This window comes from Amblyomma americanum, chromosome 1 (genome assembly GCF_052857255.1).
Source record: "Amblyomma americanum isolate KBUSLIRL-KWMA chromosome 1, ASM5285725v1, whole genome shotgun sequence".
NCBI lineage: Eukaryota > Metazoa > Arthropoda > Arachnida > Ixodida > Ixodidae > Amblyomma > Amblyomma americanum.
The window spans coordinates 359,508,176-359,521,172 of NC_135497.1; positions in this window are offsets into that span (position 1 = coordinate 359,508,176).

Below are 12,997 nucleotides of genomic sequence, written 5' to 3' on the forward strand. Positions count from 1 at the left end.
GTAAACTCACGTTCACAAAAAGAATTGTTTCCTCACAGTTTCATAAAGCTTTACTTATAAAATTGACTGGATGATGATGAAAGAAGAGGAAACTCTCTTTCCCCCTTGAATAGAAGACCGCAGGCACCAGGATAGCTGGGATCACAGCAGACTTGACGCACCCTAGTCAGCTACTTGTGAATGATGCGGTCCACCGGCACAGCGGAAAGGAGGCGACCTTCTGTTGGGGCTCCACGCTCAACAGTGAACACGGCTCTACTGTTGAGCCTTGGTGATGAGTTGTAACGTGCAGCAAATATCTCTCTGCTCTGGACCAAACTACCCCAAATTTAGTCCACTGTGGCTGATAGTCTGTTATAACCACGTCTGTTAAAACTGAATCGCATTCGATTTAAAATGTATGTGGACCGAACAAAATAATTGACACTGTCCATTATATCCAGATTCGTTGTAATGAATGCTGACTGAATTCATTGCATAGGTTGGTGTGATGAAATAGACAACAGATGGTAGACCAAGGTAATGCTCACAGTTTTGTTGTAGTTTGAATAAACCAAACAAATATTAAAGCGAAATCTTTACTACGCCATGTTCCGAGAGTTTCGCCGACTCCGTCGCTTTGACCTTCAGCGACCTTCAGCCGCTCCAGAGCCGCGCTGGCTCGACCATGTGGCTAGCCACGTCACTCGGCGCAGTGGCTCCGCAGCACATGTGCTCTCCCACAGTCAGACCGCGTGACTCATCGCGCGCTTGGCGGAGGTTTAAAGAGGAGCACACCGCTCGCCTAGGCAGTGCGCGCTTCACCATGGATCTGAGTGAAGCTGGGCCATCTCGGAACGTTATGCAGAGGACCTTGCAATGTCTTCAGTAAGCAACATCTGACCACCCCACGGATATCACTTGTCGCTTTGTATAACTGAGTTTAGAAGAGTTAAATCTTCAGCAATTTTTTAAAAATCATTTTTAGTGAGTGCATTAAGTTCTGCTGATATGGGTCTCATATCGATGCTGCATATTTGAGTTTAGGTAAGATGAGCGTGCACAGTAGAAGCTTTGGAGATGAAGGTGCGTTGTCAAAGTTACAGCGCAGATATCCTGGCTGTTCTGTTAGTGTTGTTGGTGACATGTTCAACATGAAAAGTCCAAATAATGTTGCTACCAGTGTGAACACAGAGAAATTTTTAAATGATTATGGAGTCTACAATGATGCCATTAAGGTGGGATGAGGGCAAATTGTTAATCACTCGACGCACATGCCTAAATTTGCAGTTATTAACATTAAGGTTCATTAGCCATGATTTGCACCAGATTGAGATAGAATCAAGGTCAGGTTGAACCATGAATGTCACTATTGCTTGTTATTGCCCAAAATGTTATCCAATCATACGCTTGTACGGGGTGCCTAATGTGATTTGAACCAAGCTTTACTAGTGCCTCGAAAACACATTTTATAATAGTTTTAAACCTACCGGGTATGTAGGAGCGCTACCAGTGAAATATCCTACTCCAAGAACTTTATTTTAAAGATTATTTTTATCAGTGGAGCCAAAAACAACAAAAATTAGCCTTTAGTGCGTGTGTTGGAGGTTCTCATCTCCCTTTGTCACTCTTAATGATGTCCCAGAGAGTAAATTGTATCGGTGTAGCATGTCGTAATAAAAAACTCAGCGTTTTCCTGCTGGCCAAAGGAAATGCAGTGCTGGTGGGAATGAGCCACAAGGGACATGTGGTGGTTTGGGGAGTAGGCTTGGAAAAATAGTGTCAGCTGTGGTCATGTGATCCAGGTGGGACATGTTTTTGTTTTAGTGTGTTAGCTATTTGCTCGCTCCTCAGTTTCGAGCCATCGGTGTCCACAGCACACCTGCCTCTGCTGGCAGGTGGCAAAGTGAAGGGAGGGAAATCCCCCTCTCTGCTTTTAAGGAAGAGGGTAGGAGACGACAGGTGGCGAGAGGGACACCGTGGTCGCCAATCAGAGTCGAGGGGTGGGGAAAGTGAAGAGGGAGTATGGGGTGTCGCACTGTGATTGATGGACTGGATTTGGGAGAGTGGAGCGCCAGCGGTGGTAGTTTGCCCAGTGAACTAGGCAGCGAGCCAGGATGCTGCTGCAGCCTTCTGCGGCACTGTATATATATACAATAAGAAAACCGGTGCAACTGTGCAGAAGGGGCAGCGATGCGTTTAGTTGTACATGCAACATAGTGTAGGAGGGGAGTTAGTAGTTCAGGCCAGAATAATATAAAAATTCTTTGCTCTCGCACCACAACCAACATTCAGACGTTTGCATTACACACTTGTACCATCCTGCGAGTTTTTTTTCTTGTGCAGGCGAACTAGTTACTGCTGGTTTATAAGCAGCTTGGCATGTTTGCTCAGCCTGCTTTCTCTGCCACTGTGCTCTCATCAGCACTTGCCAGTTGTAACGCTGAAGGAATCCGGCTAACATAGTTGCCATCTGCCCACCGTGATGTGCAAGAGAAATGAAGTAAGCAAAATGAAAGCTGGTGATATTTGAAGCAGGTGCAGGAAATGGCATTGATTTTTCAGGGCAAAATTGTAAGCCCTCTTCTGTGCATTTAGCAGTTGTATCTGGCTCGTATGTTTGTCGGCCCCGATCTAACAGTTGGGCTGATCTGTTTATAACGTCCAAGATACTATTCAGGGCCCCTTTAACCTGCTGTGGTCATGAAGCTTTGCCCACTTCATACAGTTGTGGCCAGGAACAATTTTGCGAATTTCAGACATTGTAAAGAAATAGCACTGCTATGCATGAACACTTGCAAAACATTTATTTGTGCCATGCCCCTCAATCTGTTAGTGCTTCAACAATGGTGCGACTTTGTATGAAAGTGCTTAACTCCTTCCTTACCATGGCAAAAATGATTTTTTTAGGTTCATTTTATTATTTTGGACTGAAAATTATTCGTTAAACTAGCATGTAGCACATCAAAATGAAGGAAAATTAAGAATTTTACAGTATGCATTTAAAATTAGAATATGAGGCAGTAATGTGACTAATACAAACTGATGAAAACTGCGTGGAACAAAAAAATGTTTGCTGCCACTAAGGAAGAAGCTATTCCTTGGAGGTGCTCCAGTAGCTACTTTTATATCTAAATATTTTTATTGTGAAGTGTAGAAAGTATACACACATCAACTAACAGCCCCGCAGGGGGGCGTCTGCAGCTTGCAGGCATTGGTGAGTGGCGACACCACGGGTTCCCGAGCATCCGCAGGGACATCCCCGCAGGGAGATAATGGTGAAGAGTGTATCACCATGAACCCGAGCACCCGCGCCTAGCCGTGCGTGGCATCGCCGTGTCCGGGGAAAAGGGGATCCTGGTGGTTGAGCCGATGCTGAGTGTTTGGACCTTTAAGGCCCCTCGGCGGAGGCAACACACCACTTTGTACCCAGCTTCCTGTAGACGGCACCTCTGGCCTGACCCGACCAGGGGAAATCGGCAGTCGCCTTTTCCTATCCTCCCCTCTATCTTTCACTTTCCTATCTTCTTTCTTACAACTTTCCTGTTTCCTCCTCTCTTCTCAGTTTTTTCACTCTTCATAGGCGGCGAGGTTTTGTTAACCTTGTGTGGCCAAATACCCTGAGTTGTGTCACATTTGGTTATAGTTAGGGTGCACATCTTGCCAGCAAGTCCCTGTCCTGTCCCCTCGTTGGACACCGTGGTGTGTGGCTGGCACCACGACCGAAAAACAATTTTTTTATGGCTCCCCCCCCCCCCTTTCAAAACCAGATTGCTCTCTTAAAAGAGGGCGGAACGAAGCAACAGACTTTTTCTATAAAAAGAAAACAACGTTCCCAAAGTTTCATGTGATACATAGTACAGTAGAAGGAAGGCAGGCAAGAATTAAATCCCCCTTCCTTGCATCAAAGTGCCTAACTGATGCCTTGGGCCCCGGATGTAAGATATCGAAAATGACCAGTGGCGACTAATTACTAGAAATCCGTGACCATATCCAAAACTCAAACATCTCAGACATTCTATCTATTGGAGACATCCCAGTCTCCATAGCAGCACACAGATCCCTCGACACCGTCCGTGGTGTCATCTCAGAAAACGATTTCATTCATCTAACCAAAAAAGAAATGGTAGAAGGTCTCAGCGACCAAAATGTCACACATGTGTATCGAATTAAAATCCGCAAGGACAACAAAGAAATAGATACTAAACACCTACCTGGTTCTCACATTCAGCACAAGCACATTACCTGAAACCATCGAAGTCGGATACCTTAAAGTAAACGTCAGGCACTACATTCCGAACCCACGCAGATGCTTCAATTGTCAGAGATTCGGGCACGGCTCACAGAGTTGCCGCGGCCACACAACCTGCGCGAAATGCGCTTCTAAGGACAACCATTCAGGGGAATGTGATGCAGCACTGCGCTGCACAAATTGCGCAGGAGACCACGCTCCGTACTCCAGGGCGTGTCCGTCCCGGAAAAAGGAGAAAGAAATCATCACCATAAAGACCAAAGAAAACATTTCATTTAAAGAAGCGAGGAGGTGTTTTGCACTTACGAACACATTCTCCACACCAAAACCAAACTTCGCTGATGTGGTGTGCAGGGGCGTAGCACCACACAGCAGTCAGGGACCTGCCGAAGCCACTTCCACCGAGCCTATGGCAGGGCCATCCACGCCCCAGGCAGGGTCTGCGAAAGCTGCCGTGCCATTGCCAAAGCAGGGAGTGCCGGTCCGTGAGTCGGCATCCCTCAGGACTTCCCCCTGTCAGGGGAGGCCTGAAACTAACACAACCGCGGCTGCGCGGTCCTCCAGCACCTCTGGTGAAGTGATGGATATAACTCCCAGTCCGCCCGCTTTTCAGCGGCGGAACAGCTCTCTTGAGCGAAAAAAAGACAGACCCCTCATAACGGGCCCAGAGCAACGCCTTAGCCTTCTCACCCCAAAAAATAAATATGGCTTTTTTAATTCGGTGGAATTGTAGGACTTATGCGGCATTACAGTGACATAACACATATTTTAGGGTCAATGTTACCTACAGTTTTATGTGTTCAGGAGACCAATGTTGGTCCACAACATGTGCACATCCTGAAACATTATAAAATTTTTAGACGCAATTGCGAGCAGGCAAATAGACTCTTGGGAGGCATCGCGATTATCGTTCAAAGCGGCGTCCCTGCTCAAGAAATCAAACTCAAAACAAAACTTGGTGGTTGCAGTCAGCATCATCAGCTACAAGACACTAACAATCTGTTCTGTATACATTACTCCACATTTTACATTCACACTCCATGATCTACAAGAACTGATAGATGAACTCCCAGAGCCATATCTGGTAGTGGGGGATTTTAACGCTCACTCCCCTTTTTGGGGAAGCGAGCGCTGCAACTCTAGGGGGCAAACAATTGAAGATTTTATTCTCACAAATAATATTGGTGCGTGCTCATGGGAGCGCGCCGACGATGAAGATGAAGTGTGCGTGTGCCTGTGGACAAAGACGAAGTGTGTGTGTGGTTCGGACAGCCATCTTGTGAGTTCCCTGCTGTGCGCTGGACTTCGCTGAGACTGTGATCTGTGCCGGTCCTGTCTTCGTTACATTTTTGGTGGAGGTGCTGGGTAAGTTCGAAGAGAGATTGCATTAATGCCGCCGTAAAGGCGGTTCCACGGTCCGTGATGACTGATGGCGCACCGTGACGCAAGACGATTGATGTCAAAAAACTGAGCCACTTCTGCAGCACTAGCGTGGGGGAGCGCCTGTGTCTCGGCGTACCGCGTTAAGTAGTCCGTCACCACAACAATCCATTTGTTCCCAGAGGAAGACAATGGGAATGGGCCCAGCAAGTCCATGCCCACTTGTTGGAAAGGTGTTGTAGGCGGTGGGATGGGCTGGAGAAGCCCTGCGGGTTTAACTGGTGGTGTCTTTCGTCGCTGGCAGTCACGGCAGGTCCTCACATATTGCTGGACTGATGAGAGCAACTTTGGCCAGTAATACTTCGCACGAATGCGGGCACACGCCCGCGTAACACCCAAATGGCCAGCCGATGGCTCGTCGTGGCAGGCGTGCAAGATTTCTGGACGGAGTTCGGATGGCACAACCAGAAGAAAGGTTTCCGTGTTATGGGCGAAGTTCCTCTTGTAAAGGACGCCATCTCGGAGACTGTAGGAACCCAAACCTCGAACGAAAAGCCGCGGAACAGCGACGTTAAGGCCCTCCAGATGCTCGATGAGCGGACGCAACTCTGAGTCAGCCCGTTGACGCCGGGCCATATCGGACGACGTGACGAGAGCAAAAAACGGGAAGTCGTCCTCCGTTTCGGCCGGAGCAACGTCGGCAGGTGCACGTGACAAGCAATCGGCGTCATTGTGCTTACGGCCGGACTTGTACACTACTGTGATGTCGTATTCCTGGAAGCAAGGCTCCATCTCGCAAGCCGTCCCGAAGGGTCTTTGAGATTGGCTAGCCAGCATAACGAATGATGGTCACTGACAGCTCGAAACGAGCGACCATAGAGATATGGTCGGAACTTGCTAATCGCCCACACTACCGCAAGGCATTCCTTCTCTGTGGTAGAGTAGTTTGCCTCTGCTTTCGAGAGGGAGCGGCTGGCGTACGCTATGACTTTCTCGTTGCCATCCTGCCACTGAACGAGAATAGCGCCGAGACCAACATTGCTGGCGTCAGTATGAATTTCAGTGGCAGCTCGTTCATCAAAATGGGCGAGTATTGGGAAAGTTTGTAGGCGGCTGCATAGCTCGTTGAAGGCAGATTCCTGATCATCATGCCACACAAAAGATACATTGTCTCTAGTAAGCATTGTAAGGGGCTCGGCAATTGTGGAAAAGTTTTCAACGAAACGTCTGTAATAGGCACAGAGGCCCAGAAACCTACGAACGGACTTTTTGTCGGTTGGGCGCGGGAACTGTGCCACAGCGGCAGTCTTCTCCGGGTCCGGACGGACTCCGTCAGCGCTTATCACGTGACCAAGAAAACCGCTCTTCGAAACCAAAGTGACACTTTTGTGGCTTTATCGTCAACTGTGCCGAACGGAGCGCCTGTAACACCATTCGCAGCCGGTTGAGGTGTTCCTCGAAGCTAGGAGCAAAAATGACAACATCATCAAGGTACACTAGGCATGTCTGCCATTTCAGCCCAGAAAGAACGGTGTCCATCATGCGTTGGAAGGTTGCTGGCGCAGAACAGAGTCCAAAGGGTAGCACTTTGAATTCATAAAGGCCGTCAGGTGTCACGAACGCTGTCTTCTCTCTGTCCCTTTCGTCCACTTCGATCTGCCAGTAGCCATTCTTAAGGTCGAGTGAAGAAAAATATTTAGCGTCACGCAGTCGATCCAAGGCGTCGTCGATACGTGGAAGGGGGTAAACGTCACGTTTCAACTTCCGATAATCTACGCAGAATCGAAAGGTGTTATCTTTTTTCTTACCAATACCACAGGCGAAGCCCAGGGGCTCGTGGACGGCTGGACTACGTCGTCTGCAAGCATTTCTTGCACTTGGGATCGTATAGCCTCCCGTTCCACCGGCGACACTCTGTACGGGTGTTGGGATATGGGGCTAGTCTTCTCATTGACGATGATGCGGTGTTTGGCTACCGGGGTGCGCCCTACCTTTGATGTCGTGGCGAAGCACTCTGCGAAATCGTGAAGGAGCTCTAACAAGCGCTGCTTCTGACCCACTGACAAGCCGGGATTAATGTCCACGGTAGACAGAACAATTGCTGCATCGCGTCCGTCCCGCGACGGTAGCTCCAGAGCACATATTTCTGCGGGCTCAACGAAGTCGGTAACGTATGCGACGGCCGTTCCTTTCGCAATAGGCTGGAACTCTGTTCCGAAGTTGGTGATCAAGAGTGTCGCAGAGCGATCCCGTAAGCGAACAAGCCCTCTTGCAGCGCAGATTCCTTTCTCGGGTAGAAGGCTGACGTTTCTCTCTGCCATAACGTCTCGATCACCGGGCGAGTCACTTTGCACGGGGACCATCATGTCTTTTAAACACGAAAAGGCCACATACTGCTCCCCAAACTCAGGCAATATGAGCGGTTTAGATTTATCTTTTAGTTCACCATCTGCTTTTAATGATTTTAAATGGGATGTCATTGACAACCCATATGGCAGCGATCACCTTCCTGTATTAATAATTGACATGTCCACCAGAAATTATCCCAACTAAACCGCGACGTTGGAAGCTGCATTTAGCAGACTGGGAAATTTTTAGAGCACAAGTAAATTTAGAAAATATAGTTTTATAAAACCTGAACATCGATGAGATAAACAAAATGTTCACGAATTGTATAATTACTGCCGCACACTTAGCTATTCCTCAGTCTTCAGGAGTGGTGCGGCAAAAACACAAAGTGTGGTGGACAAAAGAATGCAAAGAAGCAAAAAAACAATAAAATAGAGCTTGGGGCAAATTTCGCAGGTACCCCACACGAGAACCTCATACGTTTTAAAAGGGCAAGAGCAAAAGCTCAGTACATTCGTCGCAGTGCCGAGAAAGCCTCATAGCAGAGTTACATTTCATCTATAAGCAGTCAAATAACATAAAAAAAAATGTGGGAAAAGGTTCAGAAATTACATGGCAACTTCTCACCGTTCATGATTCCTCTTTTGACAACACCTGGCATACAAACAAGCATAAGGGAACAGGCAGACATTTTGAGGGAACACTTCGCTGCAGTTTCGAGTTCATCTCACTATACGCAGTCATTCCTGAAATACAAAAGTATTGCCGAAAAACAAAGAGTTCCAACAAGTGGAGGTGCAAACCAACAATACAACAATTTAATCACTCTCCAAGAAATCAATACTGTACTGTCTGCCGGCAAAAAAAACTGCTCCAGGACCCGACCAGATACACTATCAAATGCTTGCCTATCTTTCCCAGCCTGCCATAGAGGCACTTTTGAATTTCTTTAACAAAATATTCACAGAAGGAAAAATACCTAAGGAGTGGAAGAAAGCCATCATAGTGCCATTCCTGAAACATGGAAAACCACCGACTTCCCCAAGTAGCTATAGGCCGATAGCCCTCACAAGCTGTCTCGCGAAATCTTTTGAAAGTGTCCTTAATATAAGATTAACATTTGTCCTTGAATCCCGCAAACTTCTTGATGTCCATCAATGTGCTTATAAAAAGGGATGCTCAACAACAGACCATTTAGTTCGCCTCGAAAACACAATAAGAGAATCTTTTATACACAAACAGCTCTGTCTTGCTGTTTTCTTTGATATGGAGAAAGCGTATGATACAACCTGGAGGTTTGGGATCCTCCGCGACCCGAGCGACCTAGGTATCCGCTGTAGGATAAACTGCCTCAATGACTTTCTTTCCGACCGCTCATTTCAAGTACGCCTGGGATCAACCCTGTCCAGGAGCTTCGTTCAAGAGAACGGGGTTCCCCAGGGGTGTATTTTAAGCACAACACTTTTTATTGTAAAGATGAATTCCATAAATAAAATAATCCCCAAGTCCATCCTGTATTCAGTGTACGTTGATGATCTTCAAATAGCCTGCACATCCTCAAACATAGCAACATGCGAGAGACAAATACAGTTGACAATGAACAAACTAGTGACATGGGCAGGTCAGAACGGTTTCCAGTTCTCCACACAGAAAACAGTTGGCATCCTTTTCTCGCTGAAATGAAGCATACAAGCAGACTCATTCATACACCTGAACGGAACACAGATACCCGTCAAAAATGAGCACAAATTTCTAGGGATAACTTTTGACAAAAAACTCAATTTCCTGCCTCACATAAACGCACTGAAAAAGAAAGCCTCCAGATCCCTAAACATACTCAAAGTACTGTCATGTAAACGTTGGGGTGCTAACAGGGCATGTCTTTTACAAATTTATCGCTCTGTGGCACACTCTACCTTAGACTACGGATGTATAGTTCACGGGTCAGAGAGACCTTCATACCTGAAACGACTAGATCCAATACATAATTTAGGTTTGCGTCTTTCCTCTGGTGCTTACAGGACGTCACCCATAAATAGTCTTTATGTAGAAATCAACGAACCGTCACTTACAGATAGAAGAACCTTGCTCACATGTTCATACATTTTAAAAATCCGTTCACTGCCCAAACACCTATGTTACCCAATAGTCACAAAGTGCCCACTTAGAACATTGTTTAACAATAAACCGTTGCTATCAGGCCACTGTTCCTGCGTTTTGAAGAGGTGTGCCAAAACCTTGGCATACTAGATACCTCACATTGCTCGGAGACGAGACCCACTACCTCCATGGTACAATTTTCCTGCAATCTGTGATCTCACTCTTATACAGTTCCATAAAAAACAAACTCCGTAACAACATATAGTACAAGAATTCCTTGCACTCAAAGAAAAATACAGTAGTTTTACGCAGTTTTATACAGATAGTTCAAAAATGGACATTTACATAGGAAGCGCAGTGGTTCGAGGGAAGTCGAAGAAGACAGCACGACTTCCACAGTGCTCATCCATCTTCACTGCAGAATGTTATGCAGTCTGTGTGGCCATAGAAAAAATAGAAAACAAAAACCTCACCAACAGTATTACTTACACAGATTCCCTCAGTATACTTACAGCTCTGCACTCTAGAAATGCAGTCACTCCGATTCTTGGTGACATCATACACAAGATAGCAACAGCCACAGCTCGAGGACAAAACATAAAATTCTGCTGGGTTCCCAGTCATGTCGGAATAAGAGGCAACGAGAGGGCAGATTTCTGCGCTGCTAAAGCACATGGCAAGGAAATGAAAAAAGTAAATATACCTTTTAAGGATTGCATAAACTTAGTACAGCATAAATTAAGAGAAAATTGGCAGTCAGCATGGAACGGTGAAGTGAATAATAAACTACACTTAGTAAAACCGGTTTTAGGTGAATTTAAATCGTGTTCACCAGGAACGTTTTAAGGAAGTCATGTGTGAAACTAGAAACACTAATAAAAAAGTATTTTACTCAATTTTATAATGAATGCATTCCTTTTCATCCAGCACTGCTCTTAGATGATAATGCCATTGTTAGCATACCTTTTATTTATAGCTTTTTAAAAGAAGCAGGGGTACTTGAAAAACTAAATTTTGAATCACTGGTTAACTTTATTACATGATACACCTCAGTCACTTTCTCAATCTTGAGAAGAAGGCTGAGGCTTTTTATTTCATTGGTTGGGAGCCTCAGGATCCTTGCCCAGCCAAGGATAGCTGCTGAGGCTACCTGACCTTTTCTGGGGCTTTTACCATTAGCTATTTCCAGATTTCTTCTTCACTGTTTTTTGCTAGGCAGTTCAATATTTTTAGGCCGTCTACACCATCGATGATTTTTCATACTCCTAAACATTCTACAGAAAACCAATTCTATACCTTGAGCTTGGCGCATGATGGCCTTAGCTGCCTATGTGCCATAAAACCCAACACAACACACATCAACTAACATAAATGTGCTGAAGGAGAGCCCTTTAAAGACTAAATGTAAAGTTGTTGTACACAAGAAAAATTTAAAAAAAAATTGAGATGAGTGCAAAACTCCGAAAGGTATTATTAATGTATTGTAAGGGAAACAATTCGGCTAATATGCATCGGTGCTCAAAATAACTTAAAGTGACTAAAGGCCCCACGTAAGAAGACAGTTTTACTTCAGTAATGTTTCCAGCTACCAAAGAAAACCCTCACTGATCAATGCTTACCTCCCCCCCACTGGGTTAAAGAGACCCTTAATGTTGAAAGACTCGTTCAGACATTACATGCCCACAAGAGCAGTAAGATGCCTTCTGCACAATAATCAAGGATCCAGCATGTTCTAATCCCAGTAGTGGATATTTATTTCATTTCTTATTTACTACTTTCACTTGGCATAATCCCACAAACTCTGCAAGCATACTAACTCCCCAAGATCTTGTTCGGGGTTGACTCATCGGAATAGTGCTTTCACATTAAAAGCTGCTAGGGAAAGCACCACTACATCTTTGCTCAAGAGTGCACCTATAAGAGGATGGTGTACTTCAATTTATTCTAAACTACTTGCACTCTGTTATTTACAATGAAACAACCATATCAAAACAGCAGTGTAACATATCTAGGCAGTAATTTGCTGTCGACAGGCATTATCTTTTGTGGTAGTGCCACCTTTAATGCCTGCTTTGGTCTAAAACACCAACTAGTAATGCTGCTACTGCTTTGTACTCTTGCTTTGCAGAGCAGTAGCACACATTAAAAACCCCAGATGATTTTAATTAATCCGAATCCCTCCACTACGGTGTTTCTCATAGCCATGGGCCACATCAGGACATTAATCCTCACAATTTACAATTCTTGCTTTGCTCTGGAGGACACTGTTTCCAAATACCCTGTGCATTATGCTGAGACCAAGGAAATCACTGAGCTCTTCTTATATTGCCAAACATCTGGACATGACAGCCACTTGCTAGGTGGTCAGTCTGCTTGTAGCCCTCTGTTGTTTGGTGGCAGCTGATGTTTTGCGCTTCTTTCGACAGTCCTGTTTTCTTTTCACAGTTGGACTTTAATGCCCCTTACAAGGATCTCTCTCCGTTTGGCATGTACACACATTTTTCTTTATTTCAAGTTTTTTTCTTTGTGTCTCTCCTGCCATTCAATTTCCCTTCGTGCCTACGATACAAAGGAAGAAAGCATGAGACTGATGAGCATTGTGCCTTTTCCAATAGTAGGTGTTTTTCTCCCCATCCATTCATTAGCCTGTCTCTTTTCCCCTCCCATTCTTGTGTCTTTTAAAGTTAGTTACAAGCGAAACATGCACCACCATTCTACAAGGCTCGAGTCATCACATGGTTTTTCTGCTCGTTCGTAATCCCATGTTTAACCTTTTACTTCCCAATGTTCTAAAATTGGAACACATAATACTCGGTTTTTTATTTCCCTTAAAAAGATACCCTTATTCGACATTTTTCTTTTCGTATACTCTAGGGTGATTGTGGAAAACATCGCAACTATAGTATTTATTTTCAACTTTTTAAGAACTTTGAATTA